At 42.9% G+C, this 22,781-nt stretch overlaps 1 protein-coding gene across 1 annotated transcript in view; it reads right to left on the reverse strand.

Annotated features, from left to right (window-relative positions):
• Positions 1 to 22,781, reverse strand: part of LOC140076197 (uncharacterized) — a 54,122-nt gene that overhangs the window by 1,601 nt on the left and 29,740 nt on the right. The window lies entirely within an intron of this gene.

The raw sequence follows: 22,781 nt of genomic DNA on the forward strand, positions 1-22,781 counted from the left end.
ATGTTCCTCTGAGCCACAAGTAACGTCATCTGCCGGGAATAACAAGTTGATCAATAACAAAGTTAATAAAATCTGTAATGATATAAATATTCATAAAATTTTTGCATAAATTGCCAACTTGTTTTATTTTTAACCATTTCTGATGTCACACTGTGAACACAAAAACAGCTTCTCTCCTGTGTGAATTCTCAGTAAAACGTAGATTAAAACATCTGTCGCATTAGGGGTCATTTATCTTAGGATTTTATTTTTATTCTCTCCTATATTTGCAACTTTTTTGGAAGCATTTGCATATTTGCACCAAAATAAGCAAATCCACTCGCTTAGCAAAGTCCACAGCAACAGATTTTTTTAGTCTAGCATCTGATATAGCTTTAGAATCCAGATGTGGACATATACAAGGTCTCAAATATGGTGCAAATCGCTGTAAGAAGTTGCAACTTTGAGGCAAATAAACTGCAGTCCTGAGTATGCGTAGGAAGAAGCTTAGAAGAGGTTGCAGAAGAATTTGCAACTTTTTTACAACTTTAAAAAAAAAGTCACAAAAACTCAGCTGCCTGATATATCACCCTCTAAGATACATCAAACAAATCCGAAAACAGAAAAAGACACAGACTAAAGATGAATGACCCCTATTTTGTTCATTTGTTCATATTCATATAGGTTCCTCTACCTACCTGTACCCCTATACATTCATATCAGTGCACCACTTTAGATTTACATAACTGCACAGCTATACCTATATATGACTGTACCCCTACATTTCTGCACCTCTATACTTTTATATTTCAGAATTTTTATTTTTATGCAGTTGAGATGCATTTTTTTCATGTTTTTATAAACAGTTTTCCAACATGTTTTATGGCGCACAATTAGAGCTGCAGAAAACTGGTCTAAGGAGTTCTATTGGCTAAAGATTTAGGAAGACAGGAGCACAGTCTTCACAAATCTGGCGCACCCTGCCGGCGCTCACTTTATTCTCGCTGAGTGCACCAGTTTTTTCTGGTGCACTCACTTTAAAGGGTGAGCAACACATTTATGTCAGACTTCTGACATAAATGAGGCCGCCAGTGCGGATATTCACCATAAGGTCCCTTCCTGGAAATAGTATTGTGTCACAATCCTGTCACAAACACTTCAAACACAAGTGTAATTGGTATGAACTCCCTAGACCAGCTTTTAGCTGCTATAATTTTGCGCCAAAAATTGTACCCAAAAACACGTCACAAATATAGAAGAGACGGAAATATCTCAGATTCACAAGTGGTGCCACAATTTTGCGCCCCAAAAAAGAACAAGTCATGAGTGTCAGATAAACACCAATATTGTGGCGCCCAAACTGCATAAATTAGGTGCAAGAGGCACAGCAACGAAAGAAAAAAAACACCACCATTTTTCAGTTTGAAAGGCTACATAAATGCCTCCTATTTGGAAGTGGATATAGGCAGAAATAATGCGACAGAGGAAAAATCAGTTCTAGGAAGCAATGAAGGCTGTCAGTACTCACCATTCTGGGGGTCCCTGGCACCAGCGTCATGTCCTTCTTCCCAGGCTCCATCCTCTGCACAAACGTGGACCTGCTCTTTCTCCATTCACAATCTCTCAGTTAGGCTCCTCCAGTAAGATCTTCCACCAAGAAGTTCTCCTCATGTGAGTTGTGCTTGGGTCTCTAATACCCCTTTCTCTTCCCCCTCTTGTCTCAACAACCTCCCCCATGTAAATGAAGGGTGTTGGTCCCACTTCCTTATCAGCCAGGCTGATTGTTTATGACACTCTGATTGTTCTCCTTTGTTATGGGTTTATCATCCCTTCCCACCAATGAAAGGCCAGGATGTGTCTTTCTGATGAAACTAGATAACTTCATTTGTAAATCTTTACTAGGCCAAATGTCCCCCTGTGATTCCCTACGGATTCCACATCCTGAACAATAGTGAATGCAAATACATGCAGACCATGTGACTCCCCTGTCCTGGAAATGGCTTCATGGAGCATAGAAATATACAATAAAGTGATATTTACATCCACGTTAGAAGATTCTGCTCCTGGAATGTGAATATGACATCCACATCCCATGTATTATAATTTATATTTACCATTCTACTGCGTCTGACCAGAAGATTGTGTACAATTATTAGGATACAAGATGTGTAGGAAATGGAGAAATATCGGGGGATATATATAAATGCATTTATGTCTGGGTTTTTTTGACACACAGTAAGTTTTTCTTCTGCTCCTGATTTTTCTAATTTACAAGGTTTTACACCACAAAAAGTTTGTTTTTCCAAACATCTCGCCTTATCATATAAGGTCCTATTGTACGCATTGCCTCTGTTTCCAGGGTCACCATTTATTTACAGCATAGACCTATATTTTTGGCACATTTTGTAACTCAGGTTTACACAAGGCAAAGCAGGTCTAATAACTTGCACAACTCATTGAGACGCATGTATCAGGTGTGTAACTAAATAACAATAATGAGAATTACAATAAAGAAATAAACACATTGGGGCACATTTATTAACCACCCGATTCACGTTTTTCCGTCACGTTTAGTTTTTTTTCCCGTTTTGCGCCGAATTCCGCCGGGATTTTTGCCGCACGTGATCGGATTTCGGCGCCGGGGTGCATGCAACGGAAATCGGGTGGCGTGGCCGTCGGATTCGTAAAAACCGCAGAATTTTTTTTAAAAAATTGGTTGCATGAGCCATACTTACATGCACCAGGAAGAGATCGGTGAACTCCGACGCACCTCGGCGGACCTCGGCGCAGCAGCGACACCTGGTGGACATCGGGCGCAGGACCTTCATGAATCGCCGGAAGACCCAAATGCACGTCGGAGTAGCCTCCGCTGGAACGCGAATGGACCAGGTAAGAAAATGTGCCCTATTGTCATTGATTTCTACAACATATTGTGGAGCAAAAGTAACTACACTTTACTGATGAATAGATGTGTTTTGGTCTCTACAATCTTTACTTGCTGAGTGATTTCTCACATTGTTGGAGTATCCGGGGCAGCAGCCCGGCCCAATACATCCAGAACCTCAGGTGGCAGGTAGCTTGTTCTTTTAGAAGTATCTGATTATGTACATGTGGCTATAATATCGCTATAATGCTTATTCTACATCCCGACCATGCACATAGGTGGCAGAGCCCGGACTCCTAGGAGTTGGGCTCATTATACCACAGGGGTTGTTGTCAGTCAGTACTCATCCCTGTGATGCAAGTTCATTCATAGCTCCAAAGCTTTTTACTTGTTTTTAACTACTTTTTTGGCTTTTGTTTTCTTCCCCATTTTTCCATTAACCTCTTAACGCTCAGCGTCCGATATATCGGACGCTGAGCGCAGTGACTTAGCGCTCAGCGTCCGATATATCGGACGCTGAGCTGATGCCGGTTCAGCTCAAGATCTGAGCCGAACCGGCATCGGGAAAGACGGGGTGCCGGCTGTGACTGATAGCCGGCACCCCAGTGTAACACCCGCGATCGGAGTTGTCTCCGATCGCGGGTGCTTAACCCGTTAAATGCCGCGGTCAGTGCGACCGCGGCATCTAACATGTATCTGGGGGATCTTTCCCCCACGATCGGCCCCCCGAACCGTTTTCGGGGTGCGCCGATCGTTGCTATAGTAACTCTGGGGTCCGATCTGGACCCCAGAGTTACCTGCAAGAATTGCCAGTAAGATGGCGTCTGTGACGTCATCTTACTGGCACAGTGCCAGCCTATGCAAGTGTATAGGCTGACACTGATAATACTCTGCAATACATGAGTATTGCAGAATATTATCATGAAGAAGCAATCAGATGATTGCTTGTTCATGTCCCATGGTATAAAAGTGAAAAAGTAAAAAAAAAAAGTTATTCAATAAAAAAATAAAGTCATAAATCACTAAAAATGCCCCAAACCCCCAAAACATATAAAGAGACATATAACTCAAAAAAAAGTCTAAATCATAACACAAACCCCACATATATAGTATCACCGCGTCCGTAACAACCCGTAGAATAAAAGTAAATCGTTATTGAACCCGCACGATAAACGCCGTAAAAAAAAAACTGTTATAAACCCTCCAAAAATTATGATTTTTACCTTTTCAATCCCACAAAAAATGCTATAAAATGTGATCAAAAAACCATATGTACTGCGACATGATACTGGTGCAAAGTACAACATGTCCCGCAAAAAACAAGCCATCAACCAGCTCCGTAGCCAAAAAAGTAACAAAGTTATGCCACTTGGAAGACGGCAATACATAAATGATAGATTTTTCCCCACATTAGGGTTTTGTTTGACAAATTTAGTAAAACGTAAGAAAATATATTCATGTCTGGTATCCCCGTAATCGCATCAACCCATAGAATAAAGATAACATGATTATTACTCTATACGGTGAACACCAAAAAAAAAAGAAGTAAAAAATCCAGTACAGAATTGATGCTTTTCTACTCCTGTCCTCAAAAAACGTTCCTAAATTTTCAACAATAGGTGATACAAACCCCAAAATGGTAACATTGGAAAAAGCATCTCATCCCGCAAAAAAAAATGGCATCACATGGCCCCAATAACGAAAAAGCGAAAATTTTATAGCCTTCAAAAGGGGCCAATGAGGAAACTAAAATCCTGGCAGCTGCAGCGCCCTCCTTCCCTTCTGCACCTCGCTGTGCCCCCATAACACAAGTCACAGCCACATGTGGGGGGTCTTTGTACTCAGGAGAAATTGCAGAACAAATTGTATGGTGGGTTTTCTCTTTTTATCTTTTGGAAATGTGTAAATTTTAGGGCTAAATGAACGTATAAGGGAACAATTTGACCATTCTAAATTTCACCTCCATTTTGATTCAATTACTATGAAGATCTCAAGGGGTTAACAATCTTCGTAAAAGCTGTTTCTGATAGCTTGAGGGGTGCAGATTTGAAAATGGGTTGGTTATATAGGGGGTTTTGATGCTAAATATGTAAAATTTCATTCCAAACTGTATTTATCCCCAAAATAGTCAATTCTGAAAATCCGGAAAAGCGATATTCTATTTGCAAGCCGCGTGACATCAAAATAAATTATCCAGACATTTCAGAAATTATGAAAATGTAAAGTAGACAAATGGGAAATGTTATTCAGCAACTTATTTAGGTGGTAAATCGATCTGCCTGAAAACGCAATGATTTTGAATTTCGAAAATGGCAAATTTTTCCAAAAATTTATCATATTTTCTTTTTTTTTGTAAATAAATGCAAAACTTATCAGGCAAAATTTACCACTAAAATGAAGTACAACATGTGGGGAAAAAACAATCTCAGAATCGCTTTGATAAGTAACAGTGTTCAAAAGTTATAACCGTATAAAGAGACGCAAGTCAGAATCCAAAAAATCGGGCTGAGCCTTAAGCTACAAAATGGCTGTGTCCTTAAGGGGTTAATATGCATTTGTTCTATTGATGTCATTTTTAAAAATGAAAATAATGCCATTATTTTTGTTTTGCCATCTTCTTACTCTAATAACTTTTTTTTTTTTTAAATCAAATATTTTTATTGAAAGTTTTTGTTTTTTCCCCCCCTTTTACAAACCCAACAGGTATAACCATAAGAGAAATATATATCGCATCAAATATAAATATTAACAGGCATCTTCAGTATTACACATATATAGTACAGCCAGGTAATAACATCAAGAATATTCCATATTTTATACTATATTTTGGTAGTGTTTGCAGTACTATCCAAATTACACAAATAAATATAACAATATATATCTCTCTTTACCCTACCCCAACCCCCCCCTCCCCTATAAGCCAGCTCCCCCTCCAGCACCCTTGTTTCCAACTATTCTGCTTACCAATGGAACCTCCGTTGCCTATTTCATCAAAGATAGCTGATACTCCAAACTTGCCCTTAAACGTGACAGGGATGCCGATGGTAAACCTGGTGTGTCCATCCACTTGCCCCATATCTTCTCAAATTTTGGAATGCAATTTCGTTTTGCATATACACTATATTCCAATCGTATGATCGTATTCAGACGATTTATGAATTCCCTCTTGTTTGGTGGCCTAGGCCTTATCCAGTGAGCGGCTATGACCTTCCTGGCTTGGTATAGGGAGCGCTGAATTGCGATGTTATTTGGTTCTGTCAAATTATCAACCCTTAAAACTCCTAATAAACATGCCAGAGGGCTTGCTTCTATATTTATGGAAAAGACTTTACGTACTAACTCCAAAATAGACTTCCAGAAATTTTCCAATTTACTACAGTCCCACATCATATGCAGTATTCCCGCATCCTCTATGCCACATCTTGGACAGTCTGAGGTGGATCTAATCCCTATACGATACAGCAGTTGGGGGGATTTATAGGCTCTATGCAATAGTAAGAGGTGAGACATCCTACGAGCTTCACTAGGAGAGAGAGTAGGAATTAGTTCCAAAGCCTCTGTCCACTGTTCATCCTCAATAGGACCCACTTCTCCTTCCCATTTTGCCCTACACTTTAAGGGCACATCTTTCATGGAGTCATTGAGCAATATAGTGTAGGAGTAAGAAATGAGGCCCTTAGTGGATTTTGCCTTCAATATCCTATTCAATGCCCCAACAGAGCCTACTTCTATCGGCTCCCCCCTAATCTGTGTTTCGAGAGCATGTCTAAGCTGTAGATACTGATAAAACCATGCATGTGGCAACTGAAAGTCTGTTTGTATTTGTTCAAATGTCCGGAAATTACCTTCAGAGTAAATATGTTGTAGAGTCCGTACCCCTTTCATTTCCCATGGGGTAAAGCCTTCTAGGCGAAAAATTTCTGGAAGAGCTGGGTTACGCCGGATTGGAGTTTCCGAGGTGTATTTGGGAATTCCTAAAATGTCTTTGGCTTTAGACCACACTTTAGACATAAGTGACATTGTTGGCTTATTACTTACTTCCCCCCCTCCTAACCCGCCCTCTAAGGCATGTACTGGTATTGAGTGTTGTGACCATAAACTAACCAATTTACTGGCTGAGTGCCCTTGCTCTCCTTCTGCCTCTACCCCCCAGCCTTGGAAGTGTTGCATTTGTGCCGCTATAAAATATAGCCAGGGGTTTGGTATAGCCAAACCTCCATCCGCCTTCCCCCTTTGTAAAATGTCTAAGCTAATTCTGGCCTGTTTTCCCTTCCACACTAACCTCCTGAATAGCCCCCGGATTCTATGGAAGTATTTTTGTGATATCCATATCGGGGAATTATGTAGTATGTAGAGTAGTTGAGGCATTAACACCATTTTGACAATGTTACCCCTTCCGATTGGAGACAATGGGAGTTTACACCAAACCTTAATTTTATCGGCAGATTTGGCTAGTGGTGGTTCTAGATTGCTCTTAATGTATTCCTTCGGGTCTGGGGTTATAATGGTAAATAAATTCAAATATCTTGGGGTAGATATTTGAATTTATTTACCATTTGCAGTGGTACTTCTATCGGGACATTTATATTATGCTCCTTTGCCAATGGCATCAGGAGAGATTTGTCCCAGTTTATTGTAAGCCCCGAATATAGGCCAAATTCCTTGATAATTGACATTAACTGTGGGAGTGAACTATTTGTATCTCCCATATAGATCAACATATCATCAGCATAGAGCGATATACGTTCCTCTCCCCCTTTCCCAGGAAAGCCTGTAATCTCCACAGAGTTCCTAATCAATGCTGCCAGAGGCTCTATAGCCAATACAAAAAGATATGGGGATAGGGGGCACCCTTGTCTTGTACCCCTCTCCAGTGCAAATTCATTAGAGACGCGCCCATTAACTTTTATCCGTGCTATAGGGCCTGATATAATAATAACTGGATCCAGTTAATCAGTTTCTGTCCAAATCCCATTTTGCTCAGAGTTGCCCATAGAAATTTCCACTCGACGCTGTCAAAAGCTTTGGCAGCGTCGAGTGAAAGGACAGCACTGCCCCTATCCTTTGCTGTGTCAGACTGAATGTTTAAAAACAGTCTCCTAATGTTTAACCCCTTAAGGACGGAGGGTTTTTCGGCTAATTTCTCGCTCTCCAACTTCAAAAATCCATAACTTTTTCATTTTTACGTTTACAGATCTGTGTGAGGGATTATTTTGTGCGTAACAAATTTTACTTTCCCGTAATGTTATTTATTTTAACATGCCGTGTACTGCGAAGCTGAAAAAAAATTCCAAATGTGGAAAAATTGAAAAAAAAACGTCACGTTCTTGTGGGCTCAGTTTTTACGACTTTCACTCTTCGCTCCAAATAACACGCCTACTTTATTCTTTGGTTCGGTGCGATCGCGGTGATACCAAATTTATATAGGTTTTATTGTGTTTTAATACATTTTCAAAAATTAAACGAATGTGTACAAAAAAGAAAAAAACATTTTTTGCCATCTTCTGACGCTAATAACTTTTTCATACTTTGGCGCACGGAGATGTGTGAGGGGTCATTTTTTCGAAATGAGGCGACGTTTTCATTGCTACCATTTTGAGGTCTGTGCGACATTTTGATAATTTTTTATTTCATTTTTTATGTTATGTAAAAAGGTGTAAAAGTCGCATTTCGGACATTTGGGCGCCATTTCCGCCTCTTCATACATCCCTTATACCTCTGCGCCGTAGAGCTACGGCGCAGAGCGTTAAGGGGTTAATGCTGTGGATCTATCTGGCATAAAACCTGTTTGGTCGACGTGAATTAGAGATGTGATTACCCCTGACAATCTATTAGCGATGACCTTGGCCAAAAGTTTTACATCCACCAGCAGTAGTGATATTGGCCTATACGAGTCTGGGTGCCTGTGATCTTTGCCTGGTTTAGGAAGTAAGATTATAATTGCTTCCCGCATAGATGCTGGGAGAAGACCCACTTCATCTGAGTATTGTATAACTTGTAATAGGCGAGGTAGTAATACTTCACTATGCTTTTTGAAAAACTCCCCTGGAAGACCGTCCATACCTGGTGCCTTTTCATTTGGAAGGGACTTTAGAGCCTCCTCCAGTTCTTCCAAGGTCAAAGGGGCATCTAACTGAGTTCTCTGTTCCTGACTGAGCGTTGGCAATTCTATAACATTTAAATATCTTTCTATGTCACTTCCCTCCTTTGTTAATTTGCTAGTATAGAAGTCCCTGTAGAAGTTGTAGAAGACATTCAGGATGTCTTCATCTGAATTGACCAGCTCATCCCTTGCAGTATACACTTCCTTTATGTGATTAGAACCCTCCTGTGCTTTTATTATGCCCGCCAACAGGTGGCCCACTGCCTCTCCCTGGACAAAATACTTTTGCTGCAGAAATAATCTCTTGCTTTCCGCTACTTGTTCTATGTGTTCTTTTAACAACTGTTGGGCTTCCTTCCAATTTGCTTCCTTAACAGGCGTTGGTGACATAGTAAAATCCTGCTCTGTCTCCAATACTCTTTGTTCTTTTTTTTTTTTTTTTTTCCCCCTTTGAAAAATACAATAATACCTGAACAACATATATAGGGGGGAAGATGAATATATGTCATAAATGACCACCTTATGAGGACTCCAATCCCCCTAGAAATGTCTAACAAATACAAAAAACAAATGCCTACCCCTCCCTCCCCAACCCCCCACTCCCACCCTACCACCCTCTGCCCGTGCTGGAGATGTGAAAGATAGCCAAAAATTTAACTAGCTTATCCCTATCGACCCATCAAAAGGTCTTCCCGGGACTAAAAAGGGACACAGTTCTTCAATTTATCCACTGGTCCCATAACCCACTCAATCTGCTACCATTCCTATAGCGCTTCTCGTATGCGCATTCATACGCTTTAGTGCGTACCACAAGGTTGCTCCATTCTTTCACCACTGGTGATTTGTCATCTTTCCAATGTTTCACTAATATTAGTCTGGCGAGAAAGAGTAGCTTCAACGCTAGATGACTTTTTGCTTTAGATTCAATAACAATCGGATGGAGGCCGAGTATCCCGCAAGTAGCATCTCGTGTCAGGGAGCATTGAAGCTGAGACTCTATTATCTTATAAACCTCCTCCCAATATAAACTGATTTTAGGGCAATCCCATAAAACGTGTAAGATGTCGGCATGTGCGCTTTTGCATCGCTTACAATTGGAGTTTTCACTTAACCCAATTTTAAACATCAAAGCTGGTGAAAAATAAATTCTATATAGAATATTAAGTTGAGTGCATCTGTGATTTAAATTAATTGTGGATCGAACAACATTTTTATATATATCTCTCCATTGTGCTGCTGAGATAGGCCCAAGCTGGTTTATCCATTTTACTTGACTTGTATGACTGAAGTTCTGATCTATGTCCGATCTCATCAAATGATAGATCCTAGACAATTTCAGAAGTGACGTCTCTAACCCTAAAATTTCAGAACAATAACCACCTTCGTGTATCGTGAACTTATCGTGATATATTTCTTTCCTAAATGCATGTGCTAGTTGACAATACCTAAAATAATCTTTCTCCTCCAGAATCCCCTTCGTGCACCAAAACTGAAAGGAGGGTAGCCCCCCCTGTACCCCCAGATGCTCCAAAGAGTGAATCCCTTTTCTCTTCCAAAATCCGACATCTTCCATTTTATATAGTTCTAAAAAGTTACGATTGCCCCATAACGGGGTGAATTTAAAACCCCCATTAATCCCATACAACCTCTTAAAGTCTCTCCAGGTGTTTTCCAATAATACTGCCAGTGGAAATATTTTACTAGCACAGCCTTTCAATATACCTGACTCCAATAGGGCGAGAATAGACATAAATCTATGCCCCACCCGGTCACTGATCACCTGAAATAATGTGGAGCATTTATTTTCAAGGATATACTGAATCTGTGCCGACAGAAAATAGTGGTACAAGGAGGGGATTGAAAGACCACCCCTCTCCTTGTTAACCATTAATGTTTCCTGTTTGATGCGTACCCTTTTCCTCCCCCATAGTAATTTATTTATGATCGCCCGAATAAAGCCAAACCATTTCCTACCAATCCAACAGGGAGAGTTGCATAGTACGTATAACATTTGAGGCAGCAAAATACTCTTTGTGAGGACAACTCTCTCAGCTCGATTTAATGGCAGCGTATTCCATGTATTCACCTTATTTTTCAATTTTGCTAATAGCGGGGCCAAATTCAAAGATATATAATCAGCTACGTTTGGTGTAATCTTTAACCCCAAATATTCACATGAAGATGAAATCTTTAGATCCGCCTGGATCAAATTAAGCCGAGAATCGCTATCGAGTGGGACCACAACGGATTTGTGAGTATTGATCTGAAAACCTGAAAACCTCCCAAACTCCCTAATCACCTTCAGGGCTTTTGGAACAGATGTATTAGAGTCCTTTAGGCAGAGCAAGACATCGTCGGCATACAACATTATCTTATCTGTAGGACCGGCCAGTCCTCCGCCCCCAATCTCCCCATCTGACCTAATTTTTATTGCAAATGGTCCTATAAAAAAAGCAAATAATAGGGGAGACAGGGGGCATCCCTGCCTAGTGCCCCTAGACAGACTAAAGAAAGGAGAGTAGTCACCATTTATTCTAATACAAACCCTGGGGGCCTGATAGAAGAGTCTAACCCAGTCAACAAATCTGCCGCCCAGCCCGAATCTCAGCAAAACTTCCCAGAGGAAGTCCCACTCCACCCTATCAAAGGCTTTGGAAGCGTCCAATGACAGGATGGAGCGGGACTCCCCCTGTCCCAGCTGAAGGCCCGCAAACAACCGTTTTACATTAGTCTTACCCTGGCGACCGGCCACAAAGCCGCATTGATCTTCATGTATGAGGGTTGACGCATATTCTTTTAATCTATTCGTAAGCAATTTGGCCACCAATTTGGCATCAGTATTAAGAATAGAGATCGGACGGTAGGATTCTGCCTCCAAAGGGTCCTTATTTTTTTTGGGTAATAAAACTATACATGCCTCATACCAAGACTCGGGTAGTCTCCCCACCCTCTGTGCCGCCTCCCAAATCTCCACCATAAGGGGAAGAAGAATAGCACCAAATCTATTGTAAATTTCAAGAGGTAGCCCGTCCAACCCTGGTGAGGAGTTACGTCTGGAGGATGAGAGAGACTCCTCGAGTTCAGAGATAGATATTGGACGAGATAACCTGTCCGCTCTGTCTATCAATAGTCTAGGGAACTGGATATTATCTAGGTAGTGGCCTATATCCTCCGCTGACACCTCCAGATCTGAGGAATAAATATTTTGGAAAAACTGCAAAAAGATACCCCTGATCTCCTGAGCGTTGCCAGTTGCTTCCCCATGTAGATTTTTAATCATAGTAATTCTATTTGATTCCTGTTGTTTTTTAACTTTGTGTAATAGCCCTTTTGAAGGAGAGCCACTCTCGCAATGTGACTTCTGATCCAGGAAGAATAACTTCTGCAAAGCCTTATTGGTAATAAATCTGTTATACTCCTCTTGTGCTTTATTAAATCTATCATATACATCTAGTGAGCTATTTACCTGATAATCCCTTTCTCTTTTTTCCACTTCCTCTTTTAAATTCTTCTCTTGTCTGGCCCATTGTTTACGGAGAAATATAATTTCTGAATTTATTATCCCTCTAAGGAAGGATTTCAAGGCATCCCAGATCAAACCCACATTATCAGAGGTCCTATTAGCAGATATAAAATTACATAATTCTCTCTTAATTTTATCCTCATCTGTTAATAGGGACAACCAGTGCGCGTTAAGTTTCCAAAACCTCATAGCAGGTTTAGTTGAGGCGGACAGCTCGAGAACCAATGGTGAGTGATCAGAAATGGACCGATTATCATAACGGATTTTCCGCACCCAGCCGATGGCATAATCATTGGCCAATGCCAGATCAATCCTGGAGAAGGAGTTATGAGAACGATTATAGCATGAGAATACTGATAAGTCCCCATTTAAAGACCTCCACACATCCTTCAAGCCCACCTCCTGACAAAATCTGGAGAAGGGAGTGTCCATCGCGGTTGTAACTACCAACTTCCTTTTCCCTAGTCGGTCCTTCTTCTCTGACATAACAGCGTTGAAGTCCCCCAGAGCCAATACGGGACAATCTCCAACCCTCTCCAGGAACCGCATCAGACTTATCAAAACGTCATATCTGAAGGGAGGTGGAATATATATCCCTGCTACAACGCATTTAATGCCTTCTAAAATACCACATAGAAAGACAAATCTGCCCTCTCCATCGCACCAGGCATCTGAGATTTGAAAACTGATAGCTCTATGGACCAGAATAGATACCCCTCTAGAAAATGATGAGTAGACTGAATTATATACCTGACAAGCCCACCTCCGGTCTACTAGGGCTAAGGAGTCTTTGTCAAGATGTGTCTCTAACAATATCACAATAGCAGGAAGTTGCTTGATAATGTAGTCAAAAATGATACAACGCTTCAGACGGTCCTTCAGTCCCCTTATATTCCAGGATATAAACCTAGTGCCCATTGAATAAGGTAAATGGGAAAGCGAACAACCAATCAACATCTCCAGCAACAAGGCATCCCTCCCCCCCAAACCCAATCACATGTCCTACCATGGTAGAACTCTTCCTACTTAGGCCACTTACCCACCCCCATCCAACCCCTGCTCCCCCGAAGCTGATATACCTTGCCCATCTGTATCATGCACTTCATAGACCCTTAAGATCTAACCAGTCAGAGACTTGATCTGGTGTGCTAAAAAACTGGGACTGACCTTGAAAAATAATTTTTAGTTTTGCCGGGAACATCAGTGAATAAATAATACCTTTCTCTCTTAACCTTTTTTTCACCTCAAGAAAACTTTTCCTTTTTTGTAGGGTATCCCTAGAGAAATCCGGATAGAGCGATATTTTTACACCTTGAATCGATAGATCTTTTAGATCGCGTGCTCTTCGTAATATAATATCACGATCTCTAGAGAGTACTGTTTTACAAATGAAGGTCCGGGGATTATTACCAGGAACATACGATACTGAAGGAATTCTATGAGCACGTTCTATGTCGAAACTAGGGGAGAGATACTCCTTCCCTATTTTTTCCACAAGCCATTCTTTAATAAAGGTAACTGGGTCTTCTCCTTCAGGCCTTTCTGGTATCCCTATAACCCTCAAGTTAGCTCTCCTTGCGCGATCCTCCATATCGGCCAGTTTTCCTTTAAGGCCCTTGTTTTCACTTTCTAATGAGGACGTAACTTTTTTAAGAGTACTTATCTCTTTCTCAATATTAACAATTTTATCCTCAAAAATTTTCTGCTTATCTCTGACTTTATTCAAGTCCTCTCTCAACAGAGAGACATCTCCTCTCAAGGCGCCCACTTGATCTGTAAGATCCAAAATGGCTGAGTTGCAGGTTTTTATAGAGTCAAGAATCTCTCTGAGCATAGCTTTTTCTCCCCCAACTCCTGCCTCATCGCTCTCCTGTTCTTCCCCCTCAAGGACTGCAAATCTCGACCCCTGTGGTCTATTTTTGGGGTCCTGACCCTCATGATCAGGATTTTTCTGTGTTATCAAACCAGTACGTGTTTTCACTGAGGGGGACTTCCATAATTTGTCTAGTTTCGTGGAATTATCCCCTTTGGACCCTCCTTTATCTTTCTCCCTAGGAGATGTTGTACCCAGGGATTTCCTTGAGGTATTTTTGGGTGGCATCATAAAAGATCTATAACCTCTTCTACCAATCCCAACAAATGTAACAAATTTTCAATATTTAACACCAAACTGATAACAGTAGAATTATGACATATACACGCCTCACACGGAAAGAGGCCACAAAAATTTGTCTCACAGAAAAAGAGGGCCTTTTAACCATGTTACACAGACCCAATAAAGGAGGCGATAAATGCTAACAGAGTTCTGTACAAATCCTACTAATATCCCCGCAGCCTGCGACATTCTCCCAAGGACAGGAGACGGGAGCCAAGTTATCCCTCCTGTACCTTGCGTGAGTAAAACACAGATCTCAACCTAGAATAGAAGTGCTAGCTTCTATTACAATAAAACTCTTATCTCTAGTGTTAGAACTCCTGCTCCTATGTGCCGCAGGAGTTATAACATTTTAACCGGGTGTAAACATTTTAACCGACATCAAAACACTATTTTTGTACAAATATCTCACGGTTCTTCTCTGACTTCTTCCCTCAGTCAGCGCCTTCTCGAAGCCTCCTTTCATTCTCATCCAACCAGGCCACCGCATCTTCCGGTTTGTCGAAGAAGTGTGTACTGCCAAGGGCCACCACCCTCAGTTTTGCAGGGTATAACATTGAGTATGGAATTTCCAGTCCCCTTAATCTTCGTTTTATGTCCATGAATCTTGCTCTTCTCTTTTGCACCTCCATGGAAAAATCGGGATATAGAGCAATGGATGCACCGTCCATAGTCAGGTCTTGATGGTCCCTTGCCTTTCTAAGAATCTGATCTCGATCCCTGTAGTGAAGTAATTTAATTAGCATTGGTCTTGGTCTTGCTCCTGGTGGAAGTGGTCTCGATGGGACTCTGTGTGCCCTTTCTATAGCGAATAGCGGAGTGAGAGTATCTTGTCCCATTTTCTCTTTCAGCCACTTCTCCATAAACCCCACTGGGTCTTGACCCTCTACTTTCTCCGGCATTCCCACCACTCTCAGGTTGTTCCTACGTAACCTGTTTTCCAGGTCATCAGACTTAGATATAAGGAGGGACACATTGTGATTAAGCCGCTTCAATTCTTTATGTACCGGGATCATCTGTTCTTCCACTTTGCATACTCTGTCCTCCACTGCATGAACCCGATCATTCGTTTTCTTCATGTCGTGGCGAATCAGATTTATGTCTTCTGTTAATCCCCCAATGTGAGTATTCATAGTTAACATAGCCGTTCCATAGTGTGCCACTGCCTTGAAAACATCTTTGAGTGTGGGCTCTTCGGGTACTTGTAGAGATGCTGCCATTTCTGCCACTATGTTAGGTTGTAGAGGGGTCTTTTTTGTTTTCTTTTGACGCTGGGGCACAGGATGCATATCTTGATCTTGCGTCTCTTCTTCAGAATCTTCCGCTGAGGTAAGTACCTCCATTATTTTCCTTGATGCTTTATTCTTAGACGTACTGGCCCCCTCCCAGGCAAACTTCTCCAGCCTTGCAGCCACTTCTTGGAACCTTGACACAAAGGCTTCTCCACTTTGTTTGGCCGGGTATTCACATTACTCTCTTTACCGTCTTTTTTGCGGGCACCAGAGCGGGTCATGGTGAAATGTGATTGAAAATGGTATGTTGCTCAGTTTTGACAACCAAGTTGAGGAACAGATCGTTATCAAACTTTGCAGTGCAGACCGGATGACGGTTAGGCTTAGTAAGCAAAGTCCGCTACTTTTGTGCCTCTATAGATTCCGTCGGTCAAGCAAGTTAATTGTTAAGCTTAATGAGCAAAGTCCGCTACTCAGAGATCCTTGTAGACTCCTCACTGCTTACGTACAAATTGTTAAGCTTTGTAAACAGAATCTCCTGTTTATGAGCGCGTATAGACTCCACTGCTCAGACAAGGTAAATGTTAAGCTTATTGAGCAAAGTCCACTGCGTATGAGCCCTTTAGGTTCTTCACGCTGCTGGTATTCAGGTTGTTAAGCTTTGTAAACAGAGTCCACTGCTTGAGAGCCTTTATAGATTCAGCTATGTAACCAGATTGTTTGTTAAGCTTAGTGAGCACAGTCCTCTGCTTATGAGCCTTTGTAGGCTCTGTGCTGTTGGCATGCAGAATGTTAAGCTTTATAAACAGAGTCCACTACTTGAATGCCTATATAGACTCAACTATACAAACACGTTTGAATGTTAAACTTAATAAGCAGAGTCCACTGCATATGAGCACCCATAGACTTCTGGCATATATTTTGTTAAGCTTTATAATCAGAGTCCACAAATTTTTAGGTTTTTTTTAATTTTTGTATTATTTTTTAACTTTTTTTTTACTATATTGGTCTAATCATTCCTCCTATATACTATATTGTATTGCAGTATTGCAGTATATGGTGTTTTTACACAATATTCATTACAATAAGCCGCTTGCTTATTGTAATGAATCTGCCATACTGTCTCAGGTCTTAAAAAGACAATGGATCCCCGATGACATCACATTACATACATGGTGGTGCCCACATACAGCCACTGCAGTTCTGCCTCGTACATGAACAGCGGAGCGCGCGAAGAGGTTAATAAAGTGTTTTCATTTTTGCATTTGATCTCTTTTGTGAAATCTACTTTTTGATATTTACTCATCCCTTCTCCATGACGGATATACATCTCTGGTGTCCACAATAAGTATCACATGTTTTCCTTTTTCTTGTGATCCTCCTGTGATCTTGACTTGTGATGAGAATTCTCAATGTTTTTAAATAATTGGGTAAAATGTTCTATATTTCTTTGAAAATTGGGTAATAATTCTAATCATAATATTAATATTTTTTTTCTTGATCGAGTGTCTTTTGTGTTGTTGGATTTCTTCTTTATTTTTTTTAATAGAGTCTCTCTAGGAATATTTGCTATTTCCAATATTACTTTTCATATGGGACTAAGTTCATTCCCTTTTTGGGAAAATTAAGTTTCTAATGAGTTTGCCTCCCATATATATATATATTCGTACATTACTTTGGTGATGTAGGAACTGACTTTTTGGGATATTTTTAATCCATATATGGAGATGGCAAATTTTTCTCAATATCTAGCTATTACTATTAGTAGGTTTGTTATAAGTTTTAGTTTAGTTCCTTCTACAATGTATATTGTTAGATTTAAAAGGTTTATTTGTTCTTGACCCTATATTGGACTGAATTCAAAAGATTCAAGTGTATTCTTTACAATAAATGGCGGATCGTGAGTAAAACTGACTCTTACCTTATAACTAGAGATGAGCGAGCACTAAAATGCTCGGGTACTCATTATTCGAGACGAACTTTTCCCGATGCTCGAGTGCTCGTCTCGAATAACGAGCCCCATTGAAGTCAATGGGAGACTCAAGCATTTTTCAAGGGGACCAAGGCTCTGCACAGGGAAGCTTGGCCAAACACCTGGGAACCTCAGAAAAGGATGGAAACACCACGGAAATGGACAGGAAACAGCAGGGGCAGCATGCATGGATGCCTCTGAGGCTGCTTAAACGCACCATTATGCCAAAATTATGGGCAACAGCATGGCCATGACAGAGTGACCGAATGAGGCTAGATAGCATCTAAAACATCCAATAATTGACCCTGACACTATAGGGGACTATGCAGAGGCAGCGGCAGCAGCGGCAGGCTAGAGAGTGGCATGGCGACATACCCTAAATGGACTCAGGGGTGGCAGAGAGGAACCAAAGGAGGTGAGCAAGAAGCGCTGAAATGATTTCCTCTGTGAACAAAAGGTTGACGGTATATTTAGTCGATAACACAGCATGGTGGCGACATAGTGACCAAGTTCCATAACGTATCTGGTGAAACACCCGAAAAATGAGCCTGACACAGCTCGTTTGATAAGGGGACGACATTTGGAGGCAGCCATGGAGAGGACTTCCATGATTAAGAGCGACAGTATGGGGCATCCATATTGCGCTTCTATGATTGCAACTGCAGGTCTCCAGCATGGCGGCGACAGACGCGCCGAGTTCCACTATGTATCTGGTGAAACACCTGAAAATTCTGCCTGACACAGCTCGTTTGATAAGGGGACCATGTATGGAGGCAGTGAACTAGTAGTAGATTAAAGGTGCTGCAGTTAAAACTATGTTAGTTGGATCTTGGGATGGAGCTGGCGCTCCGCTGCCAGGCGAGCTTTCGCCAATCCAAGCCCCTGTCTCTAGGCTACTCTCCAAACAGCACTTCTAAGAACCTTTTGTATAAGATCAAGTGTAGTAGCGTTCTTATAAGTTTGGGATATGGCGGGTGAGGGGAATGTAAACAGATGCGCAAGAAGCGCTGAAATAATATCGGTAAATGATAAAAGTTTGCCAGTATATTTTGTGGATTACACAGCAGGGTGGCGACAAAGTTAACAAGTTTGATGTGGAATGCCCTGTAATAGCTCTTGGGCGGTGTGCCTTTTATCGCCTAGGCTCAGCAGTTTGAGCACCGCCTGCTGTCGCTTAGCGACGGCACTGCTGCTGTGCCTAGAGCTACCGACTGATGGCGCCATCCCCACGGATGGTAATTCGGAGGAGGTGGAGGAGGGGTGGGAGGAGGAGGGGGTATAGTAGGCCTTTGAGACCTGGACCGAGGTAGGCCCCGCAATCCTCGGCGTCGGCAATATATGACCAGCCCCAGGGTCAGACTCGGTCCCAGCCTCCACCAAGTTAGGTGTAGTAGCGTTCTTATAAGTTTGGGATATGGCGGGTGAGGGGAATGTAAACAGATGCGCAAGAAGCGCTGAAATAATATCGGTAAATGATAAAAGTTTGCCAGTATATTTTGTGGATAACACAGCAGGGTGGCGACAAAGTTAACAACTTTGATGTGGAATCCATGAAAGCAGACCCAAATTTCTGCCTGACACACCTCGTTTGATAAGGGGACGATGTATGGAGGCAACTATATGGACGACTTTTGGAGGTAGCAATGGAGACAACGTGTGGAGGCTGCTATGGAGACAATTTAATTTGGATAGTCCAAAAAAGTTTTCAAACCAGAGGAGCAGGTAGGTGGCCCTCCAGAAAAATGAAATAGATTGAGTGCCTGTATGTGGCAGTCGAAAAAAAGTTTTCAAACCAGAGGAGCAGGTAGGTGGCCCTCCAGAAAAATGAAATAGATTGAGTGCCTGTATGTGGCAGTCCAAAATAGTTTTCAAACCAGAGGAGCAGGTAGGTGGCCCTCCAGAAAAATTGAATAGATTGAGTGCCTGTATGTGGCAGTCCCAAAAATTGTTTAAAACAGAGGACCGGGTAGGTGGCCCTCCAGAAAAATTAAATGCATAGAGTACTATAGCTAGAGCCAGTGGGCCCTGTCAAAAAATAGCCAGTTTCCTCTGCTTTAGTGTACAAAGAGGAGAAGAAAGAGGAAAATGAGGTTGAGCTTCCTTCACCTGGTGGAGATTGGAAATTATGAGAAATCCAGGCTTTATTCATCTTAATAAGCGTCAGCCTGTCAGCGCTGTCAGTCGACAGGCGTGTACGCTTATCGATGATGATGCCACCAGCTGCACTGAAAACCCGCTCGGACAACACGCTAGCGGCAGGGCAGGCAAGAACCTCCAAGGCGTACAGCGCCAGTTCGTGCCACATGTCCATCTTTGAAACCCAGTAGTTGTAGGGAGCTGTGTGATCATTTAGGACGATGGTATGGTCAGCTACGTACTCCCTCACCATCTTTCTGTAAAGATCAGCCCTTCTCTGCCGAGACTTGGGACAGGTGACAGTGTCTTGCTGGGGTGACATAAAGCTGGCAAAAGCCTTGTAAAGCGTACCCTTGCCAGTGCTGGACAAGCTGCCTGCTCGCCTACTCTCCCTCGCTACTTGTCCCGCAGAACTACGCACTCTGCCGCTAGCGCTGTCAGAAGGGAAATACTGTTTCAGCTTGTGCACCAGGGCCTGCTGGTATTCATGCATTCTCACACTCCTTTCCTCTCCAGGGATGAGAGTGGAAAGATTTTGCTTGTACCGTGGGTCCAGGAGAGTGAATACCCAGTAATCGGTGCTGGAAAAAATTCTTTGAACGTGAGGGTCACGGGATAGGCAGCCTAGCATGAAATCTGCCATATGCGCCAGAGTGCCAACGCGCAAGAATTCACTCCCCTCACTGGCCTGACTGTCCATTTCCTCCTCCTCCAACTCCTCCAACTCCTCTTCTTCTGCCCATACACGCTGAACAGTGAAGGACTGAACAATGGTCCCCTCTTATGTCTCGCCAACATTCTCCTCCTCTTCCTCCTCATCCTCCTCCACCTCCTCCGATATGCGCTGAGAAACAGACCTTCCCCGGTCTCTTGTGACGAGCGCAAAGCTTCCGACTTCATGCTGATCAGAGAGTTTTTCAACAGGCCAAGCAGCGGGATGGTGAGGCTGATGATGGCGGCATCGCTACTGACCATCTGTGCTGACTCCTCAAAGTTACTCAGCACCTGACAGATATCAGACATCCACGTCCACTCCTCATTGTAGACTTGAGGAAGCTGACTGACCTGACTACCAGTTCTGGTGGAAGTTGACATCTGGCAGTCTACAATCGCTCTCCGCTGCTGGTAAACTCTGGATAACATGGTTAATGTTGAATTCCACCTCATGGGTACGTCGCACAACAGTCGGTGAGCGGACAGTTGGAGGCGGCGCTGCGCTGCCCTGAGAGTGGCAGCATCTGTGCTGGACTTCCTGAAATGCGCACAGATGCGGCGCACCTTCGTGAGCAAATCAGACAGATTGGGGTATGTCTTGAGGAAACGCTGAATTATCAGATTTAACACATGGGCCAGGCATGGCACATGTGTCAGTCTGCCGAGTTGCAGAGCCGCCACCAGGTTACGGCCGTTGTCACACACAACCATGCCTGGCTTCAGGTTCAGCGGTGCCAGCCACAGATCAGTCTGCGCCGTGATGCCCTGTAATAGCTCTTGGGCGGTGTGCCATTTATCGCCTAGGCTCAGCAGTTTGAGCACCGCCTGCTGTCGCTTAGCGACGGCACTGCTGCTGTGCCTAGAGCTAGCGACTGATGGCGCCATGCCCACGGATGGTAGTTCGGAGGAGGAGGTGGAGGAGGGGTGGGAGGAGGAGGAGGCATAGTAGGCCTGAAAGACCTGGACCGAGGTAGGCCCCGCAATCCTCGGCGTCGGCAGTATATGACCAGCCGCAGGGTCAGACTCGGTCCCAGCCTCCACCAAGTTAACCCAATGTGCCGTCAGCGATATATAGTGGCCCTGCCCGGCAGCACTCGTCCACGTGTCCGTGGTCAGGTGGACCTTGTCAGAAACGGCGTTGGTCAGGGCATGGATGATGTTGTCTGACACGTGCTAGTGAAGGGCTGGGACGGCACATCGGGAAAAGTAGTGGCGGCTGGGGACCGAATACCGAGGGGCGGCCGCCGCCATGAGGTTGCGAAAGGCCTCGGTCTCTACCAGCCTATAGGGCAGCATCTCCAGGCTAAGCAATCTGGAGATGTGGACATTGAGGGCTTGGGCGTGCGGGTGGGTTGCACTATATTTCCTTTTCCGCTCCAGCGTCTGGGGTATGGAGAGCTGAACGCTGGTGGATGCTGTGGAGGATCGTGGAGGCGACGATGGGGTCATTTCGGTGACATGGGTGGACTGCGTGGAAGACTGACTGGTGGACAAATTGCTCGAAGCATTGTCGGCAATCCACGACATCACCTGTTCACACTGTTCTGGCCTCAACAGTGCTCTACCACGAGTCCCAGTAACTTGAGACATGATGAACCTAGGGAGTGTAGCTCTGCGGCGTTCCCCTGCTCCCTCATCAGCAGGTGGTGTCTCACCCCGCCCAGGACCACGGCCTCTGACCCCTGCAGTAGTTGGACATCCACGTCCCCGCCCTCTTTCTCTACCCCTAGCCCTCGGGTTAAACATTTTGAAAATGAAAGTTATAACTTTAATTTTTTTTTTACTTTTTTTTTGTGTTTTTTTTTTTTTGTGTGTGTTTTTTAGTTTTTAAAACCAAACGATGCTATCCTATTGCTATGGCTATTTTCTAGCCAACTATGAAAGCACACTGCTATGCCAGATGAGATGACGCTGAGTTATGAAAAAATAAACGTAAAATAAAAAGTAAATGGCAGACTGTGCCTAATTTCAATCAAACCCCTAATAAATTGTCCCACTTCGGTCTTTGCGATGGATATGTGCGTCACTAAGCGCTAAACACAACGGTCCCAAGTCTCACTGCAAATTCCTCACAATATGGTAG

The sequence above is a fragment of the Engystomops pustulosus genome, chromosome 8, assembly GCF_040894005.1.
Source record: "Engystomops pustulosus chromosome 8, aEngPut4.maternal, whole genome shotgun sequence".
NCBI lineage: Eukaryota > Metazoa > Chordata > Amphibia > Anura > Leptodactylidae > Engystomops > Engystomops pustulosus.